General features: G+C 46.0%; 1 long non-coding RNA gene across 1 annotated transcript in view; it reads right to left on the bottom strand.

Moving 5' to 3' along the window:
- Positions 1 to 9173, bottom strand: part of LOC108304706 — a 41578-nt gene that overhangs the window by 29674 nt on the left and 2731 nt on the right. Inside the window, exons 2-3 of the long non-coding RNA XR_001825379.2 lie at positions 7001 to 7062; positions 2886 to 3017 (exon numbers count right to left, since the gene is read on the bottom strand). This is a non-coding gene — a long non-coding RNA (uncharacterized LOC108304706). The remainder of the gene's footprint in view (positions 1 to 2885; positions 3018 to 7000; positions 7063 to 9173) is intronic.

The raw sequence follows: 9173 nt of genomic DNA, 5'->3' as shown, positions 1-9173 counted from the left end.
AAAAAGAAAGAAAAAATTTAAAGGCCAGGCACAGTGGCTCACACCTATAATCCCAGCACTTTGGGAAGCCAAGGCAGATAGATCACCTTAGGTTGGGAGTTTGAGACCAGCATGACCAACATGGAGAAACCCTGTCTCTACTCAAAATACAAAAATAGCTGGGTATGGTAGTACATGCCTACAATCCCAGCTACTCAGGAGGCTGAGGCAGGAGAATTGCTTGAACCCAGGAGGCAGAGGTTGTGGTGAGCTGAGATTGCACCATTGCACTCCAGCCTGGGTGACAAAAGCAAAACTGTCTAAGAAAAAATACATATATAAAATAATAAATAAGTCAGGCATGGTGGTGCACACCTGTAATCCCAGCTACTTGGGAGGCTGAGGCATGAGAATCACATGAATGCAGGCAGTGGAGATTGCAGTGAGCTGAGATGATGCCACTGCACTCCAACTTGGTGACAGGGCAACACTTCGTCTCAAAAAAAAAAAAAAAAAACAGTATATGTGTTTTGTGCCACTCTGAACCCTCAGGGACTAAACATCACTAAGCACAAAAACAGCAGTCAATTTCAACTGTTCAATGAATTAAAAGCCAGGTCAGTGGAGGAGCTTCTTGATTCAAACTCCATCCTCCTCCTGAGGCTCTGCCTCTGCCATGGTGTCTCCAACAACTGCTCGCCTGGCAAGCTCCAGAACACAAAGGTGGGCATCCTTCTTCCATGAAAAGAAGCCAAGACAGGTGATCAGCAAAGGCACTGGTGATGAGGAATGCTGAAGTCCATGCTACAAATGTGGCCTTAATAGCAGGGAAAACACTGCAGGCGAGGCTGAAGGAATCCAGGTGATAGGTGATGTTAGGGGTAAACTTGACGGGGTTAAGAGATACCCAGATGGCTGCTAAAGTGTTATTTCTGTGTGGGTGCCTGTGAGGGTGTTTCCAGATGAGACTGGCATTTGAATCAGTGGACTTAATGAGGATCCATCCTCACCCCATGTGATTGGGCACCACCCAATCAGCAGAGGGTCCAGACACAAGAAAAAGAGAAATGGTAAATTCATGTGATCTCTCTTCTGCAGCCAGGATGTCATCCTCTCCTGCCCCTGGAACTCCAGGCTATCTGGCCTCTGGACTCTGGGAATTACCCCAGTCACTCCAGGTTCTCAGGCCTTTGGTTGTAGACTGAGAATTCCACCATCAGCTTCCCTGGGTCTGAGATCTTCAGACTTGGCCTGAGCCATGCTACTAGTTCTCAGGTTCACCAGCTTCCAGGTGGCCTAGCATAGGACTTCTCCATAATCACATGATCCAGTTTCCCTAGTAGATCCCCTCTCATCCTCAATCCATCCAGTCATCCATCATCTATCAATCATCCATCTATCATCTACCTATCCACCTATCAAGTATCCATCCACTATCTATCCATCTATCATCTACCTATCATCTATCAATCTATCATTTATCCATCCATCCATCCTACTAGTTCTGTCTCCATGTAATAAACAGGGACCCCACCTCTGCCTGCCAACAACCTTCAACTGGGCCATGGACATGGGCCATGTCCTTACAATGCTCAGCCATGGAGGCCCAAGCTCTATCTGTCTCCCACAAGACAATTTCTCCCATCCCCTGGACCGCCCAAACAGTCTCCCCCAGGGTTACAAGGTCCTCTGCTGATGTCCTAGTGGTTGGCACCATGGACGTCCCAGATTTCCACCCACCATCTGGGTCTGATGGAAGGCCTGTATCCTGGGCATCCCTGGAACAGAATGAGGAACTGAACCTGGGTTTGGGGATTTCTCTGTAAGACCAACGGGTCTGTGGAGAATCCAGTGCACCAGGCTGGCTCTGTCACAGTTTACCATAATAAGCTTACCCTGGAACAGGCAACAGAAACAAAAACAGCTACCCTACTGCCCCCATGGCCATAATCCACTGCCCCCACATCACTTGCAATTTCACCTTCCAGCTCATCTGGGCTTGGGATGCATCTTACGTCCTTGTTTAATTGGCAGTTGCTTTTCTTTCTATGATACACAATAATAATGTATCATGCAACTGATGGTGTCTCAGATTTGAAGAGTTAAGGTAAGTGCAGTGGAAGCCCTGACCTGATTCCCGAAAGAATGACAGAGGTGGTGCAGTGGGGCACGCTTTACATAGGGGGTAGAGTCTAAAATCCAGTACAGCCAAAATCACCTGCAAATGGGGCTTCTTTGGCTAAACAAACGTACAGGGTCAGCTGGGTGTGTTGGACAGAAACACTTCAAACAGCAGGAACACGCGGGATGCCAGATGCTCAGAAAGAAACAGAACAAGTGAGACTGACTCAAGGAGGGACAGTCATGTGCTATGGCAAACAACATCAACTGCCTGCTTGGGCAGCGTTTTTCTCTCTTCTTATCTTGAGATGGAGTAACTCTGTCTCACAGGCTGAACTGCAGTGGTGCAATCTTGGCTCACTGCAACTTCTGCCTCCTGGGATCAAGCGATTCTTCTGCCTCAGCCTCCTAAGTAGCTGGGATTACAGGTGCTCACCACCACACCCAGCTAATTTTTGTATTTTTAGTAGAGATGGGGTTTCGTCATGTTGGCCAGGCTGGGCTCAAACTCCTGACCTTGTGATCCACCCACCCTGGCCTCCCAAAGTGCTGGGATTACAGGCGTGAGGCACATGCCCAGCTTCTGTCTTCTTTTCTACTCAGTTGCCTTAATGACTTGTGAGATTTTATCCCATTTGGCAGAAAAACAAACTGAAGCCAGGAGGAGAAGCGAGAACCACAAAGCTAGCAACAAGCAGCATTGCCAGGGCCACAGCCTGGATTCAGGCCACAGGGGTGGGAAGGAGGGAACTGGGGCATTCTAGAGAACAAGGAAACACACTTACTTCCTAGGCTTGGTGCATTTCTTCTTCCAGTTCTTTACCAAAACAGGTATGACTTGTTCCAATGTGTCCTCCTCCTTTAAGGACCAGAGGCCACTGCTCTCCAGGGGCTGGTGGTAGCCCCGGATGATCAACCTGAGGCCAAGACACAAGGGAGTTAGTCAATGAGAGGAGAAGGACAGGGCTCACTCACTCCACAAGCATGCCGATGCCACACCCCTCCTCAGCACAACTGCCCACTGTGAATGAAGGCAGCCACACAGCTGGGGATGTCTGAATTTGGATAGACATTTGCACATATTACAACATTATTACAGCTCATTCTGTTGGGTCATAAAGGAAAAATGGCTTTCTTTTGCAGAGATGCATAGAAAAGATTTAGGGAAAAAAAGGTGATTTAGGAGGGAAATATCAAGATGGCGCTAATTCACTCTTTTTCACCATTCATTTATTTTGTTTGTTTGTTTTGTTTTTTTGAGATGGAGTCTTGCTATGTCACCCAAGTTGGAGTGCAGTAGCGTGTTCTTGGCTCACTGCAACCTCTGCCTCCTGGGTTCAAACAATTCTCCTGCCTCAGCCTCTCAAGTCTGAGACTACAGGCATATGCCACCACACCTAACTAATTTTTTGTATTTTAGTAGAGACGGGGTTTCACCATGTTTCCCAGGCTGGTCTCAAGCTCCTGAGCTCAGGCAATCTAGCCCCCTTAGCCTCCCAAAATGCTGGGATTACCGGCATGAGCCACCATGCTCGGCCTCATTCATTCATTCATTTATTTATTTGGTGACAGGGTATCACTGTATCACCCAGGATGGAGTGCAATGCCATGATCATGGCTCCCTGCAGCCTCCAGCTCCTGGCTTAGAGTAATCCTCCCACCTCAGCCTCCTGAGTAACTGGTATTTCAGGTGTGAGCAATTATGACTGGCTAATTATTTTTTATTTTTGTAGAGAAAGAGTCTCCCTATGTTACCCAAGCTGATCTTGAGCTCCTGGGCTCAAGCAATCCTCCCACCTTGGCCTCACAAAGTGTTGGGATTATAGGCATGAGCCACTATCCCCTGTCAACTTTTAAAAATTTTACATTAAAAAAGGCTAATATTGGCCAGGACCAGTAGCTCATGCCTATAATCCTAGCATTTAGGAGGCTGAGGTGGGAAGACTTCGTGAGCTCAGGAGTTCAATACCAGCCTGGGCAATATTGGGTGACTATCTCTACAAAAAGTAAAAATAAAAAATATTACCCAGTCATAATGGCTCACACCTGTAGTCCCAGCTACTCAGGAGGCTGAGGTGGGAGGACTGCTTGAAGCCAGGAGGTGGAGGCTACAGGGAGCCGTGATCGTGTCATTGCACTCTAGCCTGGGCAACAGAGCCAGACCCCCCCAAAAAAAAGCAGGTTGAAGGGGGGGAAAAAGGCTGACATGACAAAGCATTAGCAATAGTGAAATCTGGGTGATAAACTTATTGAGTTTTATTATGTTTTTTTTTTTTTTGGAGACGGAGTTTCGCTCTTGTTACCCAGGCTGGAGTGCAATGGCGCGATCTCGGCTCACCGCAACCTCCGCCTCCTGGGTTCAAGCAATTCTCCTGCCTCAGCCTCCTGAGTAGCTGGGACTACAGGCACGCACCACCATGCCCAGCTAATTTTTTGTAGTTTTAGTAGAGACGGGGTTTCACCATGTTGACCAGGATGGTCTCAATCTCTTGACCTCGTGATCCACCCGCCTCGGCCTCCCAAAGTGCTGGGATTACAGGCTTGAGCCACCGCGCCCGGCCTGAGTTTTATTATGTTATGTTAGTCTTTCTATGTAACTCTACCCAGACTGGAGTACAGTGGTACAATCTCGGCTCACTGTAACTGCCGCCTCCTGGGTTCAAGCGATTCTCCTGCCTCAACCTCCCAAGTAGCTGGGATTACAGGCACCTACCACCACGCCTGACTAATTTTTGTATTTTTAGTGGAGACAGTGCTTCACCACATGGGCCAGGCTGGTCTCAAACTCCTGACCTCAGGTAATCCACCCGCCTCAGCCTCCCAAAGTGCTAACATTACAGGTATAAGTCACCACACTCGGCCAACTGAACACTATAATAAAAAGTTAACTTTATATTATAACACTATATTATAACTTTATAACACTATAATAAAAATGTAAGTTAAACACTTACATTTTTTGTTTTAAAATAATTTCAAACATACAGAAAAATTACTCAAATCATACTAAGAATTCACTCAACTTACCACTATTAACATGTTGCCAAGTTTACAGTAACATTCTGTCTCTATCCATTCACACACATACATACATACACACACACACACACACACACACACGCATGCAAACACATCTTTTTCTAAACCATTTCAGACAGTTAAAGGCCTAGCACAGTGTCTCACATCCATAATCCCAGCACCTTGAGAGACTGAAGTGGGTGGATCACCTGAGGTCAGGATTTTGAGACCAACCTGGTCAACATGGTGAAAACCCATCTCTACTAAAATTACAAAAATTAGCCAGGCATGGTGGCGCATGCCTATAATCCCAGCTACTCAGGAGGCTGAGAGAGGAGAATCACTTAAGCCCAGGAAGCAGAGGTTGCAGATCATGCCACTGCACTCCAGCCTGGACAACAGAGCAAGACTCTGTCTCAAAAAAGCTAAGATATAGGCTCTACATATCTTTACTCCCAAAAAACTGGGGGTATCCCCTTACAATCCAGGACATGCTCTTATGTAACTGGAGCACAATTTTCCAAAACAAGAAAGTTATTAGCATGCATCTGGTGTCCTGCAGTCATATACAAATTACTCAACTGTCCCAGTGACTCTCTTTAATAGTAATTTGAAGAAATTATTTAAAACATCTAATCTTTTAAAAAGATGTTTGTAAAATGTTCATAAAGAGAATAATGTGAGACTGGGCATGGTGGCTCATTCCTATAATACCAGCACTCTGGGAGGCTGAGGTGGAAGAATGACTTGAGCTCAGGAGTTGGAGACCAGCCTGGGCAAAAAATACAAAAATCTGTTGGGCATGGTCGAGCGTGCCCATAATCCCAGCTACTCAGGAGGCTGAGGCAGGAGCATCACCTGAACCCAGTAGATCAAGACTGCAGTGAGCTACGATTTTGCCACTGTACTCCAGACTCAGTGACAGAGTGAAAGCCTATCTCCAAAATACCAAAAAGATGATGCATATTAGGGTGAAAGAAAGATTCTTCAAATAATCCCCAATAAGATGTTGACAACGGGTAGAAATAGATGTAAAAAAAAGAAAACCACAAGTTGGCTGGGCATGGTGGCTCATACCTGTAATCCCACACTTTGGAAGGCTGATGTGGGTGGATCACCTGAGGTCAGGAATTCAAGACCAGCCTGGCCAACATGGCAAAACCCTGTCTCTACTAAAAATACAAAAATTAGCCAGGCACAATGGCATACACCTATAATCCTAGCTACCTGGGGGACTGACGCAAGAGAATTGCTTGAACCCAGGAGGCAGAGGTTGTAGTGAGCTGAGATTGCACCACTGCACCCCAGCCTGGGAGACAGAGTGAGACTCCATCTCAAAAAGAAAAGAAGACCAGAAGGAGGCATACTAAAATGGTGACAGTTGTTGCCTCTGGGTGATTCCTTACTACTGATCTGCACATGTGTTTTTTTAACCCACATTTCCTATGGTGAGACAGTATTATTTTTCTAAGGAGTGGGGCATGGGAGAGAAACAATGTCAATAATAACTACACCCAATATTTTAAAAACCCAAATAAGGTTGAACATGATGTCTAAGCAAGAAATAAATTAAATAAATAAATAAATAAATAAAAACTCAAATCTAAAGCTAAAGCAAGATCAGTTCAGTGTATGGCTGTCCCAGGCCAAGCCTTCTGTAGATATTTAAGCTGCTCATGGCTCATGTGTTTATCAGATTCAAGGTGATGGACTTGGAGGACAGAGTTGGTGTCTCTGAGACCACATGGCTAGCACAGGCAGATTCAAGACAACTCTGCAGAAGAGCAAAGGAGAGAAGTCAAGCCGGGAACTCCATGTTCACTCGTTCATTCAGTCATTCATTCCCCACCACCTCCCTGAGGTCTTGGGGGCCCAGCCTTACCCTGTGATCCACCAGAAGGTGATCCTGGACAGGAAGGAGGTGCTGGATGCTGGGCAAGGATTCTAATGGAAAGAAAGAACAGGTTAGGGAGGAAGAGGGAAAGAAACGATTCAACTTTTCATCCAGGTCAGAGCTTGCCAAGGAGTAGTCAGCTGCCCATTCTTCCTTCAAGAGGACCAGTGTCCACTCCATACCATTCTGTACCCCAAAAGGATTCTCTCCTAAGCCCCAGGAGAAAGAAACTCATAGCAGCTCCTCTCATTTCACTCAACAGAGTGTCTACCAGGTGCAACCACAATACAATAAGCTATCGGCCTGTCTTATCTTCTGTTCCCACAGCAACCCTAGGAGCTGGTGTTACCGTCATCCCCACTTCACTCATTCATTCAACAAGTATTTTCTGAGCACCTACTATGTGCTAGGCACTCTACAAGGTAATACAGGGTTATCTTAGATCCCCAAAACAACCTCCTAAGCTGGTATTACTATTGTCCCCATTTTCCTCATTCAGGCATTGAATATTTATTGACCACCTACTATGAGCTAGACATGCTACCAAGAACTTATATACTTACATTATTTTATATCCTCATGGAATTCTATAAACATGGTATTATGATTATCCCCACTTCATTAATTCATCCAACAAATATTTCCTGAGCACCATCCATGTGTCAAGCACCCTGCATACAAATCTAAACAAACAGAAATGACCCCTGCCTGTATGGAGCTTGTCCACTGCAGTAATCATCAGTAATACCTGCCAAGAGTCTCTACTATTAATACCTAGCTCTGTTCTAAGGGCTTTACACAAATTACCCTATTTAATCTTCATCCCCACCTCATAAGGTAGGTCAAAGTATTATAGCATCCCTGTTTTGCAGTTAAAAGAAACTGGGGACCAGAAATGAAATGATTTGTTCAAGGTCCCACAGCTAAAAGTGGTGGAGACAGGATGTGAGCCCCAAAGAGTCAGGCTCCAGAGAGACATGCATCAAATGATTACACAAACAAATGCAAAACTGCAACTTCTGGGCCTTGATATGTGTCCTGAAGATAGAGAAATATTACCAGTGAGACAAGTCAGCATATGGGGGCTGATCTGGTGTACCAAGGTCAGAGAAGCTCCCCCAAGAAAGACAGTCAAGCTGGCGCCTGAAAGATGAGTAGAGGACAGCTAAGTAATGAGGAAAGGCAAAGCATCCCCAGCAGACAGCAGCACGTGCAAAGGACTAGTGGTAGAAGCATGGCAGACTCCAGGAACGCAGTCTACACTGCAGGCTGTGTACAGTCTACGCTGCAGGCCACATATTTTGGTATTCATTCTAAGGGCAAGTGAAAGTACCGACAGACTCTAAGCAAGCTATCAAATAACTTATTTCCCAGAGGCATGAAGATGAGCCCGAGCTCAACATACAGGCAAGGAAAGAAACTGACACAGAGTCCTGGGACGATAGACCAAGCCTGGCTTTCAACACAGATGTATTCGGGTCAAAATTCTGAAACACAAACTTTAAGCAGGAGAGGAAAAAAGGTCACCATATAGCAATGAGAGCTTTAGCCAAGGACTCCACTCAAAGTTTCAGCCTTATGCAGAGATAAGGTGTTTACAGAGCCCAACAAGGCAGCATACTCTCCTCAAGTGTTTTCCATCCAAGGCTGGGTGTGCTTTTTTAAAAATACTGTATCCCGGCAGGGTGTGGTGGTTCATGCCTGTAATTCCAGCATTTTGGCAGGCCAAGGTGGGCAGATCACCTGAGGTCAGGAGTTGGAGACCAGCCTGGCCAACATGGCAAAGCCCTGTTTCTACTAAAAATACAAAAATTAGCTGAGAGTGGTGGCTAACAACTGTAGTCCCAGATACTCAGGGGGCTGAGGCAGGAGAATCACTTGAACCCAGGAGGCAGAGGTTGCAGTGAGCTGAGATCCCACCACTGCACTTCACTCTGGGGACCCTGCCTGTATCTGGGCCCTATCCTCACCAGGGATTCTGATTAAGCTGGTTTGGGGTGTGACTGGGGCCCTGAAACTTTGTTTTTGTTTTAAACGTTCACATTCTTCTTGGACAAGTGGCTGGGCAGGAAATATGCAAGATAAGCCAAGACCATTGTATCACACTGGACAACAAGGAAATAAGCATAAACAGGATTGTTACAAGGCCCAAGAGCCAAGC

The sequence above is a fragment of the Cebus imitator genome, unplaced genomic scaffold (assembly GCF_001604975.1).
Source record: "Cebus imitator isolate Cc_AM_T3 unplaced genomic scaffold, Cebus_imitator-1.0 Scaffold56, whole genome shotgun sequence".
NCBI classification, from domain to species: Eukaryota; Metazoa; Chordata; class Mammalia; order Primates; family Cebidae; genus Cebus; species Cebus imitator.
The sequence above is the reverse complement of the archived record's forward strand: the minus strand, read 5'-3'. Positions and strand labels throughout refer to the sequence as shown.